The following is a 17,031-nucleotide window of genomic DNA, read 5'->3' as shown; positions in this document are numbered from 1 at the left end:
GCCTAGGTCCTATAGTTTTACATGGGACTAAGGTGATTATTGTTTATGAACACAGCAATCAGGTTCATTGTTCTTGAATTAACAGTTATTCAATAAAATCCACCTCATAATGGTTAAAAAAAAAATTGATAAAAATTTGGCGCGATTTACTTCCGCGGAGATTTAGACGGAGCTTATCCTCCTATTTGCCTCGTGCTTCTTTTAATTTTCCTTAAAAATTAGCGGGACGATACCTATATGTTTTATGCCGACTCCGAACGGCAACTGCAAGGCAGATGAGTTTTCACTGAGAAAACACTCGAAGTGCTTGCAAAATCACTTCCGGGTGGAGACCCCGTTTACAAATATGGTTTTCTAATTGAAAACACTTTTTTATAAATTTTGATGTTACTTTGCGCCGGAGTTGAACCCAGGACGTCAGATGTGGTATGCGGAGTACCGCACAAAGGTGGCCGCGTTATGGTTAAATCGACGAAGTTTTTTGTCAAAACGACAAACTTTTTTAATTATTTACAAAAGCAGCAATGTTGGTCTCAAAGTAAAAATATTATGTAAAAATTAAATATTCTCAATCTATCTAACTGATTTTTCTGTAAAAAGAACATATTCCATTGGTCATTTCAGCAAAGGAACAGCTGTCAATATTAAGCAAATGCTAATTCTATAGGGAAACTTATGCTCACGTCGCGACGCTTCCTACTTTATTTTTATGACTATCGTGCCACAGAAATTTCTGTAATAACAACAGACACTATAATATTTTAACAATTTTCATTTTTGTTTTTTTGGAGATATTAAAATTTTTTTAATTAGCACGCCAGAGATAGGCCGGTGGCCGTGTTGCCATGGTAGCGTTTTGCGTCTATCATATCGAATATCCTGAGATCAAGGACTAGAAAAAGCAACATTAAAATCATTAAACAACAATTTTTGTTTGTATAATTTTTTTAAGAGAGGTGTGGTTTATATTTGATGAACGTTTTTGTTGATTTGACTGTTAAAACGATTAATTCAGAATCAACAATTTGTGCGAAGTTGATTCAAAAGTTATTTGCAATGGATGAAAATTGGCAGAAATATCGATTGATTTTACCAATTTTTTTATTTCAGTATATAAATATTTCTGTTTCTTAAGTTTTTCCCATTAAACCATGAAACGGCCAATGTGGGCTGTTCAGGGAAGAGTTTTTCAATACAGTTATCGGCTTTGTTCCAATACCCTGGCCCATATTTCCTTTGAGGTGTTTGTTTACTCATTGATTTTTGTTGGCGTTCCTTTTAATATATATCCAAGAAGTGAGAAAAATAGTTCTAGTAAAAATGCTATCTCGGTTTCACAAATAGTATTTTTTCTTAAAGGAAGATAAAGTTACCTTAAGCATACATACATATATACAACACTATATATATATGTATGAAAACATTTATCATTGCGCATGTATGTTTAGAAGCAATGTATATAAACAAATTCATAAAAAAAGAAAATATTTGCAAGTTGTACTGAGAGTCAAAATTTAATCTTTGTTCATAAAATCGTAGCATCAAATTGCTAACAGCGATGCAGAATCAAAAAAGACAAGCAGGAAATTATGAAATTTTTCATTTTTCACTACTGCTGAGAAAAAAACAACACAAGCTTGTAGCGAAAGAAATAAACTTAAAACTGCTTAAATATATTCTCGTCACACAATTTCCACAGAAAACTTTCCAAAATATTTTTCTTTTCTGATAATTTTATTCGTAAAGTGCAAACTGTTTATTACTGTTGTTTGTTTGAGTTGTTTTTTCTTTACTTTTAAGTTTATAGGCAAATTCAAAGTATTTAATTTCAAGCAGGGAACGTAAATGTTTTAGGTTTAATTGAAAAATTGTAGTTTAATAATTCATTTAAATTTATTAAGGAACAGCGATATCTAAGCATGAAAATAAGCATCGGAACGGTTTTTTTTAAGTTAACACTCTAAGCCGACGTTATGTCCTGGACGTAAAAAAAAACTATATGAAGCAGAGCGCAATTTGGTAAAAAATTAGAAACAAAAATTAACAATAACAAAAAGAAAAATTAAGCCTGTCTCTCTAATCAAATATGTGCGTTTAAATATTGTAATGCTGAGCCGCAAAAGCATTGCTAACAACGCACTACTATAAAATCCAATCCACAGCAATCAAGTTCTGTTGAACGAGCCTAAAAAAGTTCCACACAATTTGAGGTTAAAGAAATGTGTTTAAGGCCCGGTTTTTCAGTAGTTGGTTAAGCTAAGCTTACATTAAATTTGCTTAAACTCTAGTCAAATTTAAACTCCCGTTAAACTACTGAACAGTTTTTCAGTCACAGTTTAAGGCCGCCTTTGGGTTATTTTTTTTTTTTTGCGCGCCAACATTGGTTTTTTATTATCTAGATAATTTGTATATACCCAACAAACATGAAACTAGGCATGCTTAACCAACGAAACGATATCATTTCGTTACGATAATCAACGTTAATAAACGAAACGAAGTCATTTCCTTTCGTTTATTAACGTTAAGATCGTCAAATTAACGAAATGATTTCGTTTCGTTTTCTGCCATATCAAAACGAAATCAAATCGTTTATGTTGATTATTAATTTCAAACTATGCTGGCAAAGCTGATTGATGGCGGAGTCATTAAAGGTGAAAGCATTATCCAAGCTGATTGCAACTTTTCTCATGAATTTTGACAGTACGAACATTTCTCAGAGTATTTTTGACATTACCACCAACGAATTACACAAACAAATTACATAGAGTTTGTGTGTGTATGTGCGCTCGTTGTTGCCACCTTACGGCTTCACCATGGCTATAGCATTGCCAGCACAATTCAAACATAAAGTATCACGTTTTCGTTAACGTTTTTAACGTTAACGAAAGCTTTTCGTTTCGGTTAAAAACGAGATACAATTTATCTTGATAATTTCTTTATCGATAATATTTCGAAGTGTTTCAACGGAAACGGTGGAAATTTTTTGATAAACGATTAGCTTAACGTTAAGGTGCATCCCTGCATGAAACAAATTCGAATCTCCTACGTCGAAACGTTCCTTAAAACGTCATTCTTAAATTATTTGCCGACCTTTGAAAGATTTTATAAAACAAAAAATGCTATTTAATGATTTGGGAAAAATTGAAACAACGTGACATCAGGACGGACAAGGCGACAGCTGTTTCGATTATACCTTGTAAATCTCTTCAAAGCCTTTTCTCCCGGGAGTGGGATTTGAAACCAAGTTCCCAAATGAATATTCAAAACATTTGTCCAGTTGATATCCTAAATTTGAGGTGGAGTTGAAAACAAAATCTCCAAGGTGGTACCATCAAAACCAACAATTGTTTATTGTGAGAAATAAACACCTGGTTGGCGACCACCGTGGTGTGATGGTAGCGTGCTCCACCTACCACACCGTATGCCCTGGGTTCAAACCCCGGGCAAAGTAACATCAAAATTTTAGAAATAATATTTTTCAATTAGAAGAAAATTTTTCTAAGCGGAGTCGCCCCTCGGCAGTGTTTGGCAAGCGCTCCGGGTGTATTTCTGCCATGAAAAGCTCTCAGTGAAAACTCATCTGCCTTTCAGATGCCGTTCGGAGTCGGCATAAAGCATGTAGGTCCCGTCCGGCCAATTTGTAGGGAAAATCAAGAGGAGCACGACGCAAATTGGAAGAGAAGCTCGGCCTTAGATCTCTTCGGAGGTTATCGCGCCTTACATTTTTTTTTTTTAAACACCTGGTTGATAGCAGTAACGAAGCGTAATTAATCAAAAATAAATTATATATATTTCATTTTATTTTCGTGAAAATACTGTGGTATGGAATCTTACATTCGAGTCCAATTAGCGAACCACAAGTTGGGAATTAAATTTTTTCAAGTTAAGTAATAGCATTTTTTTTAGTTTTAAGCGGGGATAAATTTTATTGCTTTAAATGTATAAAAACATCCATACAATTAAAGCAATAAGGGTAATCCCCGCTTAAAACTCATACAATATAAATAGAACAAAAAGCAAAAACAACAAGTTTCTTCGAAACCGCCTTAACAACGCATAACTTTACAACGTGATACCATACAAAGTATGAACTGTGAATAAAGAAAAATATGCAAATAGGCAATTGGGATAAGGTTTACAACAACTAAGGCATGACGGGGCTGAATGCATTTGTAACACTTCAACCATCGTAGGAGCGCGGGTTCAAATCCCACTCCCGGGAGAAAAGGCTTTGAAGAGATTTACAAGGTATAATCGAAACAGCTGTCGCCTTGTCCGTCCTGATGTCACGTTGTTTAAATTTTTTCCAAATCATTAAATAGCATTTTTTGTTTTATAAAAAATTCCCTCTTTAGCTGAGTACGCTATGATTCTCGAGTTGAGCCACTGTTTCGAAACAACTCTTGAGTTTTTAGAAGCATGCCTCAATTATCAACATGAGATCTAATGGTACTCAAGCCCAAATGCTTTTTTGGTATATTCGACGCCATTTCGAACGAACGCAAATAATTGATAGGTTAACAAGGGTTTAACCCCGGCCGCTTAAGCTCAGCTTAAACTTCATTTAAAGTAGTCTGAAAAACTGCAGAATAAGGTTAAGCGTAGTCTAACGGACAAACTGAGTTGAACTTGTACTGAAAACCCGCGCTTAAAAGGAATATCAACAAAAAGACAATACTTAGAAAAATTACAAAGCCTGCAGCGGGGCATTATATGGCTGAGTTGACAACAGCATTCGCCATTGCACCAGTACTAATACAAGTGACTTGAAATTCAAGCACGAGAAAAGCTTGCTTAAATTCAGAATTTTTCTCTAATATCATTAACAAATTATGTATAGCCAAAAAACAAGACGGGGCGTTGATCGAGTGTATTTATCAACATATCGATAATACAACGAAAATGAGCAGGTTCGAATCTCACACCCGATAGAATATAAATAAACATTTTGCATGTATTTTGATCTGAAATAACTAAATTTAAATCAACACATAGCTGAAGTACTATTTTGTCGAAAACATATATGTCAAAACGTTATTAATACTCCTGATTTATAATAAGCAGTCACAAAAATAATTTTGAGTTTTTTCATAAAAATCTTTTATTATAGGCAATCCCTGATTTCGTACCACTCAAATGCACTTCAGCTAAAACTAGCAAACGCAGCAATATGCAAATAAGGAAGCACTAAAACGGCATAAACAGCAGATAAGTAGAAGTTCATATACACGCTTTCCTCTCATCTCAAGAGCGATTGACTAGTTTTCTAGAAATATGTTCTTTTTTTCCTTCTTACTTATGCCATATTTATTTGCTTAGCTTGGTATTAGCGCTGGGAAAAATTACATAAATAATGGCTTGACGCATTATCTGCGGTATAAATATGGATACGTTTGATGTGCTAGCGTACTACGTCAGACCAAAGATGATATTATGAAAATTTTAGTGGCAATAACGAGTTTGTGCATAAAATTGTTTACTACTTACTACTGAGGCAATAGACATGATGCAGTAAGTGTTGCCAGATTAAAAAAATACAACGCTGTAGTGGTTTTTCGAAATATTAAACTGCTTGCCTTGCTAAACAAATCATTGCATTACTCTCACGTGCTAGTAGGTTTTATCTGTTTTTAGTTCAAAAAAATTTTAGCAAACAAAATTTTAGCTCATCATATATAGATATAGATATGTAGAGAAAGATATCATATCCTCTGTAGCGAATTTGATTCTTATTTTTTTTAACAATGACCTTCTCAGAGATGAGCAACTTTGACGGCAGAACGGAAGAGAAAATTTGTTCCAATCCGTCTGTGTAAAAGCTATTCCTAAACTCCATTCTATATAATACCTAAGCCTGAGAGGAGCTTCACCCTATCGCAGCTGCCACTTTGAAAACGAGCTATCTGATAATGTTTTGGAAGGTCAGCCTATCACAGGTTTAGTTTCAAAAATTTACTAGTTACCTACGAATTCCTCAAAATACCATACGCTCTCAGAATAGTTACACAACTGCTCTTGCAGCGAAACGCCCTATTTTATATACAGTCCATAGTGTTAACAGAATTTGTTTGACGTCCAAATGGCAAATCCCCAATTATATACAAGGACTGTTATAAAATAACTTAGTCCTCTTAGCAAGTACTAAAAGTTTTCTAGAACCTAACTTAGTTGCTGCCACAAAATCCGGCAATTCTGGCGTCCTTAGGAACCTTAACCCTGTGATTACAGAATTTGCTCAACCGTCTACAGCTCGCACCTTCTACATCTGATGTTACTGCCGAGGCGTACCTTACAAGCATGTGACGCAAGAAGGCAATGTCCATTTACTGTCCCCTTGCGAGCCTAAAGTCGTCTCTATTTAGTGATATGTGCAACTTTGTGATCTTATGTCATAGAATTTTAGAAATTGTAGTGTTCCGCCTTTCCTGCTTGATAGCCATTAACTTAATTTTATTTTATTGAAATAATACAAAATCCGTTAAAAAGATGAAAAACTATCGCAATTCATATGGATGGCTGTATAATATCCCAGCAGGGAATGAAGCTAATAACAAGCTAGCTATGAGTTTGTTCCCTTCGTATAGATAGTAGCTGTTTTTATTTTATTTTATTTATTTCGAAAAAGGCTTATTATTTTTGTATGACCATGGTCGTAAAAAAATAATAAGCCTTTTTCGCACTACCCGTCATCTTACTGGTAGTGAACTAGTTTTATTTGAAACTTAATTTAGCCAAATAGTAACTGTTAATTTAACTATCATACTGAAATATTTCCCTGCGAAGTATTCAATGCGGCGTGAAAAAATAAATGTGTCCGTTCATTTAACAATTTATTTGACAACGTGGGCAGCCGTGGTGTGATGGTAGCGTGCTCCGCCTACCACACCGAAGATACTAGGTGCACGCCCCGGGCAAGGCAACATACAAATCTCAGAAACAATTTGTTCAATTGGGAGAAAGTTTTTCTAAGCCGGGTTGCTCCTCGGCAGTGATTTGGCAAGCATTTCGAGTATTTTTCTGCCATGAAAACTTTCTCAGTGAAAATTAGTCTGCTTTGCAGATGGCGTTCGAAGTCGGCATAAAAGGTTCAAACCCACCAAATTGTAGGAAAAATTAAAAGAAAGTTATTGGAGGCTATCGCACCTAATATTTTTTTTATTTATTTTTTATTTTTTCTGACCATTGTGAATTCATACAAGTGAAAAATCTTTCTATTCATCCATTGCCGTACCTACCTGTCACATAACAGCTGACAGGGAGAATGACTGTCGCGAATGGCCAGAGAATGGAAGAAAGGTTTGTTTTTTGCTCGCCGTTATTAAATTGAAGTGCCATGAATCGCCCATTCGTGTTTCAAACCAGCTTTTCTTTTAATTGTGTATACAGAAAGTCAGACAACATATTGACTTTAATTTCTAAAATCTCAAATCATAAAATATGAGCAGCCAGTTAAGCAAGAATTTTAAAATATGTAAATAATGAAATATACCAGTCGTTTACAAAAATGTATGCATAATGTGGTAATAGCCGACTTTTTCTGTTTTACTCAGAGTTAGTTACTTTCTGGAATTCCGTGAAATAGTAAATTATTATTAGCAGCGATACTATATTAAGCCTGATTTACATTTTCACATTAGTCAAGTATACCCCAGTTTACCCTACTATCGTTTTAACGCCGATATATCGTTTTTATTCAACGAAATGCAATAAAAAACCAACACATCTGGCAGCACTGGATACAAATTTTACCCTCACTGTTATATGTAAGACTATAAAAAAGGAAAATTTTCAAATTCAGCAAGCATGATAGTAAATTTTTTATGCAAATAATTTGCTTAAAAATACACGTAACTACAAAAAAGTAAAGAGATAAAACTCAAAAAGCAAGGAGCATATTCATGTGTGTAGTATTAGTAAAAGTAAACCTGAGTATCGGGCTCGAGTTTGAACAAATTTTAAGGACCCACAATATTTTGGGTAAACGCTTCGTACACAAAAAATTAAGGATACTTTTCTAGATACATATGAATGTGTGTATATGCAAATGTACACAAAACATATATATGATCAACTTAGTTCAACTTTGTGGTTATTTGCATGTGCATGAAAAGCAGCACCACTATGACAATGTCAATTGATTTAATAAGCCTCGTGCCACACCATCTCATTGTCGTCTACATAAGCGGTCCTTTGCGCTATATTGTTGTGCTTATAATTGTCATATAAATGAAAAAATGTATATATTGATAAGACTAATGATAATGATGTTCTTTGTGTGTGTATGTAATACAAAAAAGTTGTCGTTTTCGAAGGCATCCACCTCGAAAGCAATTTCAAAATCGCAATAATGTATCTTCGTACATATGTATATGTGAGAATGAACAATAAATGCAGAGATTTTTGGATTTGGCATTCGTGATCCCAATTTTTTTATACCCAGCGTGTACTTGTGCATAAGGGTACTTTAACATTCATTTGACAACGGTATATATCAAAATTATCAACATCGAAAAAAAATTTGATTTAGTTATCTGTTTATTCATTTGTCCGTCCATTAACAAGTTAACTTGAGTAAAAACTGAGATATCACGAAATAGAACGGTGTTGAAAAGGGACAAAATCAAACGATAACCACGCCCACTTTTTCTATAAGGAAAATTTCGAAATATTTCGGAATTTAATGCCAAAGACCGATATCTGATACAACTTGATACGCGAAACTTCGTATAATTTTAAAAAATGGTTGTGACTCCGCCTGCATTTAGAAGAAGAAGAAATTTGAAAGTCTTCTTAGCCATAAATCCTAAGCCGTTGAAGATATCAATTTGAAATTTGGCAGGATGGTTGTCCTAAGTATTATACATGCACTTTAGGAAAATTAACCAAATAAGTTGGCGTCCATGCCCACATTTGAACAAGTCGAAATCGAAATTTCGAAAAATGGGGTAAAATGCGGCAATTCATTACCACAGAAAGATAAAGTAGTAGTGCTTGGTTGATTTTATGACTAAAAACATAAATTTTGTAAAATAGGAGGTGCCCAATTTAGAAACAGAAAATTTACAAGTTTTCAAGCCATAAATCAAAAATCGTTGAAGATATCATTTTGAAACATGCTCCATATATTTTAAATTACTATTTTGCATGTATTTTATGAAAAGACCATAAGCCGACCACACTTTCAAAAACAATATCAAAATTTAAAAAACGTGAAAAATCCGTGAATTCATCCCTTAAGACCGATAAAGTTTTAAAAATTTGGGTTGCCTAACTTTGAGAAGAAAAATAGAAATTTAGAAAAATCTTGGAAAATATGCCTGAAGCCGACAATATTTTGAATAAAATTTTTTTTACTATTTACTATTTTATTTTATTTTATTTACTATTTTGCAAGCCGTTAATCAAAAGCCATTGAAGATGTTATTTTGAAACTTCGCATAGAGGTTTTCTCTGCTGTTAAATATACACTTATTGAAAATTAGCAAAGTCGATTTGCGACCGTGTCCATTTTTAAGCAAATCGATATCGAAATTTCAAAAAATGCAAAATGTGCTTTAATTGATAACTACCCACCCAGCATTTTTTGAAATTATTAATCATATTAGAGTCTTCTTCGAGTCTCCAGCATGATAAAAATAAGCATATATGCGCTCATTTTCTGATCAGAAAAGACTCCCTCGTCGGGAGAAAATGGTACCCTACGCGCGACTACACTTGGTGAGCCTCTTTTAACCCATATTTCTAATCAGTATTTAGTTTTTTCGAGTCATATTTACCATCATTTATGAGTCTTGTGGGAATAATTTTTAAGTGTGTTTTAAAGCTTTTGCGATTCTTTCTCGAGACATTTAAGAGTCTATTTGGAATCTTATTTTAAACATTTTTTGTGATTGCTTTACATTTTGTTGTTGCTTTTTCAATAAATCATATTTCACTCATAAAAGGGAGTCGATTTCGATTCTTCTTTTGATGGCAGAATTGATTAAACAGTATGTAGTCGTCAAAATGAGTCGAAAATGTCTCATTGTGGTGATTTATAATTTAATCAATCTTAAATATGCTATGTGGGTAAAGAACGAAAATTAATGAAACTTTATGCGTAGGGAATTTGATTAAATTTTGGAAAATGGGCGTGGTACCGCCCACATTGGAAAGACGAAAGTTAAAAATTTGGCCAGCCGTTAATCCAAAGAAAGTCAAGATATCGGTTTGTAGTTTGTCGCTATATGTAGACCTTGTGAAAATTAACAAAATCACACCCATTTCATAAATTTTTTTTTTTTTTTCAAAGTCTAATGGCAATTAAAAATTAAATAAATTTGCGGTACATAACATTTCACTTTAGTAGAGGTAAAGTTTAGCAAAGGCCGACAATTTTAAAATGTTGGTAAAACGGGCGTGGACCCCTTTTTTATGTAATGTCATTATAGAATTATAAATTAGTGCCATGAATCGAAAAAAATCAACAAATACTAATACTTTTGTATGGCGATTATTTTTGAACAAAATGCTCACTAAAAATAAAAAATTTCGTAAAATAGGCGTGCCACTGCCAACATTAAGAAAAAAATTTAAAAGCTTTGCAAGCAACAAATCAAAATCTCTTGGTATCACTTTGACTTTTAAAGAATTATGTTTCTTAGTATATTTATATAGCACTAAGGAAAATACGTCAACGACCACGCCCAATTTAATAAAAAATAAGTAAGGAATTCTAAGTTCGGGTGAAACCGAACATTACATACCCAGCTGTACACTTTTGTGTGCTTAATAGTGTTACAAGGCTGCGTAAAAATACATAAACATATGGTTCTATTCTGAACTAATTTTTGTTAGTCATAAAAGGCGCGGTGCCACGCCCATTTTTTAAAGTTTGAAGTTTTTCCTATTTATCGTTACAAATCCACTTGGGATATGAAGTACCATTGATATAAAGCTCTTTTTTGCAAAGATATAGCTTATTTTATTCGTCCACGACCCTTTTAAAAATCTTTTATATAAAAGTGGGCGTGGTCCTTAACCGATCTCGTTAATTTTTCTTTAAAACATTCCTTATAGTAAAGGCAACCTCTCTGCCGAATTTGTTACGATAGGTTTAACGATTTTTGATTTATGATTAATAATATTTGTAGAATTTATTTTACAACAAGTGGGCCGTGCCACATCTAAATATCAGTCCACACGTCAAATTTCAACAGTCTAGGTGTATTATTAACTAAATAATCAGGTTATATATATATATAAAAAGTGTTATATATATAAAAAGTGGGCGCGGTTATCATCCGATTTCGCTCATTTTCAATACAATCTATTCTGGGTCCAGATAAGCTCGTGTACCAAATTTGGTGAAGATATCTCAACATTTACTCAAGTTATCGTGTTAACGGACAGACAGACGAACGGACAGACGGACGGACGGACAGGCGGACGGACATGGCTCAATCAAATTTTTTTTCGATACTGATGATTTTGATATAAGGAAGTCTATATCTATTTCGATTACTTTATACCTGTACAACCAACCGTTATCCAATCAAAGTTATTATACCCTATGTACAAGTACGGCTGGGTATAAAAAGAAGTTCAAGGTTTAACCATCATAAAATTGGTAATACATTTATGACATGTTAATACATTACCATTGAAGATATGCCAGTGCAAAGTACGAAAATTTAAAAAACACTTTTAGTATCAAAGTCGAAAAACAGCAACCGAATTGAACAAAATTCGTGTGGTCACAAGTCCATATCGCCTAAATCTAGTTAGGATGATTCGCAAGATTTAGTTTTGATAGCATTTTATACCTACAAAATGAACACTAAAGACTTAAAATTTTTAAAATTGATAATGGTCCATATTCTGGCCATTGATTTTTAATGATGTTTGTTTATATTTCGCTGTTATATTTGATATTTTAAGCGTTTTAGTTGAACATTTTCTATGACGCCATTTTTGATTTAAGTCATTATGTCTTGCGATCACAGATTTGTTACAGACAGTAACTCTATTGAAATATGTTTCAGCTTCAATATCATTTAATTTTCTTCACATTTCTCTTTGAATGTATTCTTAATATATATATAAAAGCACACAGTTGGGTATATAATGGTCGGTTTAGCACGAACTTAGACATCCTTACTTGATTTTTTTTATCTTTTGTGATTTTATTGTCTTCGTCCTTTTACATTGATTTTTTTTATACCGTAAACTCCAATTACCCACAATTTGGCTGACGAAAATAAACGAGAACAAACGATTTTCCAGTCGAAATGCCGACACAAATGGCTGGCTGATAGGCAGCGTTATATTGTTTTACCTATCTACATTGGTACATACATAGGTAGATTGTGAACGGCAATATTTCAATGATTTAGTTAGTCAGTTTGCTCATATTCAGTATGTTTTTATTTGCAAGCATTCCTCCTTCCATAATTCCTTGTTCCCTGCAAAGTTGGCACTTTATTTGATTATACGTTTTTTATGTACAGTGGGAAAGGCTGTTGCTTCCGTGGTTTAAGCTTTTTATTATTATTACAATTTTGCGGCTTTTGATAAATCTACAAAATTGTTTCACATCTAAGAAAATTTAAATCGTAATTTCATTTTATTGCCACTTTTTTGGCTTCCGTAAATCTTTATATAATTTGTTCATTTTACTTTATCTAAATGCTTTTTTCTATGGCTGAAGTAATTAATTGCGTAAAAAACTTCTAAAACTTTTAAAAGCTAATATATGTCTTAGCACATGCTTAAATTTCCTACAAATAGTTATCGTATTCTATAAATCCAAAATCGAATACGTTGCTCATGTTCTTCGTAATCGATTACCTCGTACAAGTACCTTCTACGAAATCGAGTACGTGGACACGGTATCGATGTTCCGATTACTCATGCCAATTAAAGCCTCTGGTTTTTGGTTTTTTTTTTAGTTTCCATAAAAAATGAATCAAAAAGATTCGTAAAGTGGCTTTCAGAGAAAAGTCTAAATTTGGTGTTTCGCCTAAGGGATTTTGGCCGTTGCGTAAAAAGCCAATTCAAAAGTTGTCTGCTCAAAAATACGGATGGCGATAAGAATAATTTCTGAGTCTGCTATATCAAAGATTCATCACACTCCAAGCCTTAATAATATGGTAAAACCTGTTCGTTGACTTTGTACTTCAGCCTTGGTCGTAAAGAAATGCTAACCTAAACGATAGATTTCGAGAATACACTGTCACAAAAAAGCAAAAGTGTATGCACATTTAACAAAACTTTTGTGAAGTTTAAAATAAAAACAAGTAAAGATGCCTAAGTTCGGGTGTAACCGAACATTATATACTCAGCGTGAGCTTCAATTGTATATTTCATTTCAGATAAATTACTTTTCGACATAACACGTGGTACCGCCCGTTTAAAAAAATGTCTCCCCATTTCCTCTTACAATAAAACTTGATAAGTGAAATGTCATTGATTCAAAACTATTTTTTAGTTATAGCTTACTATTCTAGTCTACGACCCTTTTAAATTTGTTTTATATCTAGGTTGCCGTAGTCTTTAACCGATCCCGTCCATTTTTACTAGATTTATTTTCTACTATAGGGAAAATTTGTGTACCCAATTTTATTACGTGTAACAAATTTTATTACGATCCCTTAATTTTTCTTCGAGTTATGGCTCCCGAAACACAGAAAATTGCTTAGTCATAAAAGGGGCGGTGCCACAACCATTTTCAAAAATTTTAGTGTTTTCCAATTTAATGTTATAATTCAATTTAAAAAGTAAAATTATATTGATACAAAGCTCTTTTTCGATAAGATATAGCTTATTATATTCGTCTACGACCCTTTTAAAAATCTTTTATATAAAAGTGGGCGTGGTCGTTAACCGATTTCGTAAATTTTTCCTCAAAGCATTCCTTATAATAAAGGCAACCTCTCTGCCGAATTTTGTTACGATAGTTTAAAGATTTTTGATTTATAATTAATAATATTTCTGAAATTGATTTTATCACAAGTGGGCGGTGCCACGCTCATTCAAATTTTTATCAAGAGTCTCAATATCAGTCCACTTGTCAAATTTCAACATCCTAGGTGTATTATTTACTAAATAATCAGGTTTTTTGTGTTTTCCAAAATTGTGTATATGTATATAAAAAGTGGGCGTGGTTACCATCCGATTTCGCTCATTTTCAATACCAATCTATTCTCCAGATAAGCTCGTGTACCTAATTTTGTGAAGATATGTCAATATTTACTAAAGTTAACGGAAAGACGGACGGACGGACGGACATGGCTCAATCAATTTTTTTTCGATACTGATGATTTTGATATATGGAAGTCTATATCTATCTCGATTCCTTTATACCTGTACAACCAACCGTTATCCAATCAAAGTTAATATACTATGTGTGCAAAGCACGCTGAGTATAATAATAATTGTAATATAGTTGTGCAGATTATAGGGCGCGTTGAAAACTGGACCTCCTTTTGTTAGTGGGTCATCCAAAGAAGACTATTCAGGATTAAGGGCCGGCATTTTTCATACTTAGATTTTTCAAAAGGTATGAGTAAATGATATGCAAAGCAGATAATTTTTAAACGGTTTTATTTAGGTTGACTTGACAGGCTGCATGGCTGCACGGCCGTTGTGAACGAGTTTTTTAATTAAAATTTAAGTAACTTCCCGAAAAGCTACAAGCTTGAAGTTTGGAATATAGTTCAGAACCCGATGACAATATATGAGCCAAATCGGACCACAAATGCGATTTTCATGAATATCTCGATCCTTGCGCCACCTAGCGGCGATTTTTTTCATAGATCGCTTTCTATTCTTGTATGCACTATGTGTTCCAAATATGAGCCAAATCGGACCACAAATACGATTTTTGTGAATATCTCGATCCTTGTGCCACCTAACGGCAATTTTTTTTATAATCGGGGTAGCCCCTCGACAGTGACTTAACACTCCGAGCGTTTCTACCATGAAAAGCTTCTCAGTGAAAACTCATCTGCCTTGCAGATGCCGTTCGGAGTCGGCATAAAACTTTTAGGTCCCACCTCGCCAATTTGTAGAGGATACTAACCTTCCGATAGACTGCACCGTTTGACCAGACGAGAAGGCTTTATTTTCGTGAATAACTTTACTACTACCCACCCGATCATGAAAAGCTTTAGTGACTTTTTATGTTTAGAGGCGGTTTTTATAATAATTCGGAAATCGGTATTTTTTTCTTTTTATTTTATCTTTTTTTCTTGTACCAAAGTTGATTATGTCACATTTTGGCGTTGTCGTCTGGCTAGGCGAACATATTTTTAAGCCTATGAGACCTCATAGTTCGTATTCATTTCCAAATGTATCAATAAAAGTTCGAACTTATTTCTGGGTAATCGCAGTGTGAGACGAGTTTTCTTAAAAATTTAAATAAAAATTCCAATATTAGTGGATAGAGTTCAAAGTGTCTAATTTCGTCTGGCCACACGACAACATTAAGATGTGTTGAATTTATTCACCGCTAATCGATGGGTTAAAAAGGAGCACGACGCGAACTGGAAGAGAAGCTCAGCCTAAGCCTACACGGAAGTGTTTTCTTTTTATACCTTCACTTCGCTTAAGAAATTCAACCTTTTCACACTCATTATAGTACATTTTACTGTGTATATGTAGGCATTTATTTATTTATTTCACACTGTCATAAAATTTTTTTATTTCCTTCTTCTTCATATTTCAACATACGCAATTGTAGTTAATTAATTTATGTAACTTATTGCTTTGAAAACGTGTTTTTATTATTGTTGATTTATTTTCTAAAAAAAAGTCGCATAAATATTTTTTTGTCATACGATACAGACCTGACGCAATTTAATCGCTGTCAAGGTTGCAATGACGTTCAAGACGTTTTTCATAATTTTATTTTTTTTTTTTTGGTAATTTCACAAAATACAGCTCCCGCCACACGCACTTGGCAGCACCAGCTCTATTATTTCTAACACATTTGGTTGATTAGAAATTGGAATCGTGTTTGATGACTAAAACAAATACATTTACACAAATAAATAAAAGAAAACACGCACACACAAACACACACACACACAGAAACATACGAGCGGCACATCCTTTGTACTTTGTAACTTTTACGCCCACATTAACGCATGCAACAAGAGAAAATAAACATATATATTTGTATACATGTATATGTGTGTATTTACCGTAACAAATTTTTTTATTGAATGTGGCTACTATAACTTTTTTAAATGCTATTTTTTTGTATGAACTGAGTTTGTTATTATACGGTATAACTTTCTTACAACTTCAAGTGGCAAGCAAGCTTTTCATTTAAATATGCTTTTTATGTTTGACAAAAGCATAAAATTTGCAAAACAAATTTCCACACAAAGAAATCCAAAAATTAACCGCAAATACCGCGCGACGTCGTTAACTTAACACTCGTGTGTAAGGAAAGTAATTCGTATTGTTATTGGTTGTTATTTTTGTAAAAAGTTTGCACGCACGCTTAGAAAAATTGTTGCACAAATTTTTCGTATACAATTTTTTCCACATTAAACTTTTATATAACCTTTTTTCTTCTTCAATTCAAAACGGCATATATTTTTTTTTCTCTAACCCAATAGCAATTTTATTGTTTTCTCATCAATCACACACACTTCACACTTTAATAAATGTTTTCTTTTTTGTTTATTCGATATTCCGTATGCACGCATACACTCCGTTAAATATTTCTCCGTACAAACCGTGTGCACGGTATTGAGCTCGCGATTCTACTAAATGACCGATTTCACATCGCTCGCTGCCTTCGCTTTGGGAGCCAAAACAACGCCAACAATCAACCAACCAAGCAATCAAGCCGGGCAAAATAAGCCAATCCACCAATATACTGGTATGCACATAGCATAACATAACGAACTGAAGCCAACGACCCAACGAACCAAATGAGTCAACGAGTCATCATCGTTAGCACACTCTATCTCACTGTGAATACACGAATATTCGCTGTAGTACGTAGTATAACAGCAAATAGATAAGGCAACATACATA

The 17,031-nt window shown here is 33.6% G+C and overlaps 1 protein-coding gene across 7 annotated transcripts in view; it reads right to left on the bottom strand.

Annotated features, from left to right (window-relative positions):
* Nucleotides 1–16,740, bottom strand: part of side-IV (sidestep IV) — a 502,822-nt gene extending 486,082 nt beyond the window's left edge. For 3 of the 7 annotated variants that reach the window (XM_067761095.1, XM_067761090.1, XM_067761096.1), the window contains exon 1: nucleotides 15,062–16,740. The gene's annotated coding sequence lies outside the window, so the exon portion shown is untranslated. The remainder of the gene's footprint in view (nucleotides 1–15,061) is intronic. The other 4 variants (XM_067761091.1, XM_067761092.1, XM_067761094.1 and 1 more) reach the window with 4 other exon arrangements.
* Between the last annotated feature and the right edge of the window lie 291 nt (nucleotides 16,741–17,031).

Source organism: Eurosta solidaginis, chromosome 1 (genome assembly GCF_040869045.1).
Source record: "Eurosta solidaginis isolate ZX-2024a chromosome 1, ASM4086904v1, whole genome shotgun sequence".
Taxonomy (NCBI): Eukaryota; Metazoa; Arthropoda; class Insecta; order Diptera; family Tephritidae; genus Eurosta; species Eurosta solidaginis.
This window is presented reverse-complemented; position numbering and strand designations above follow the sequence as displayed.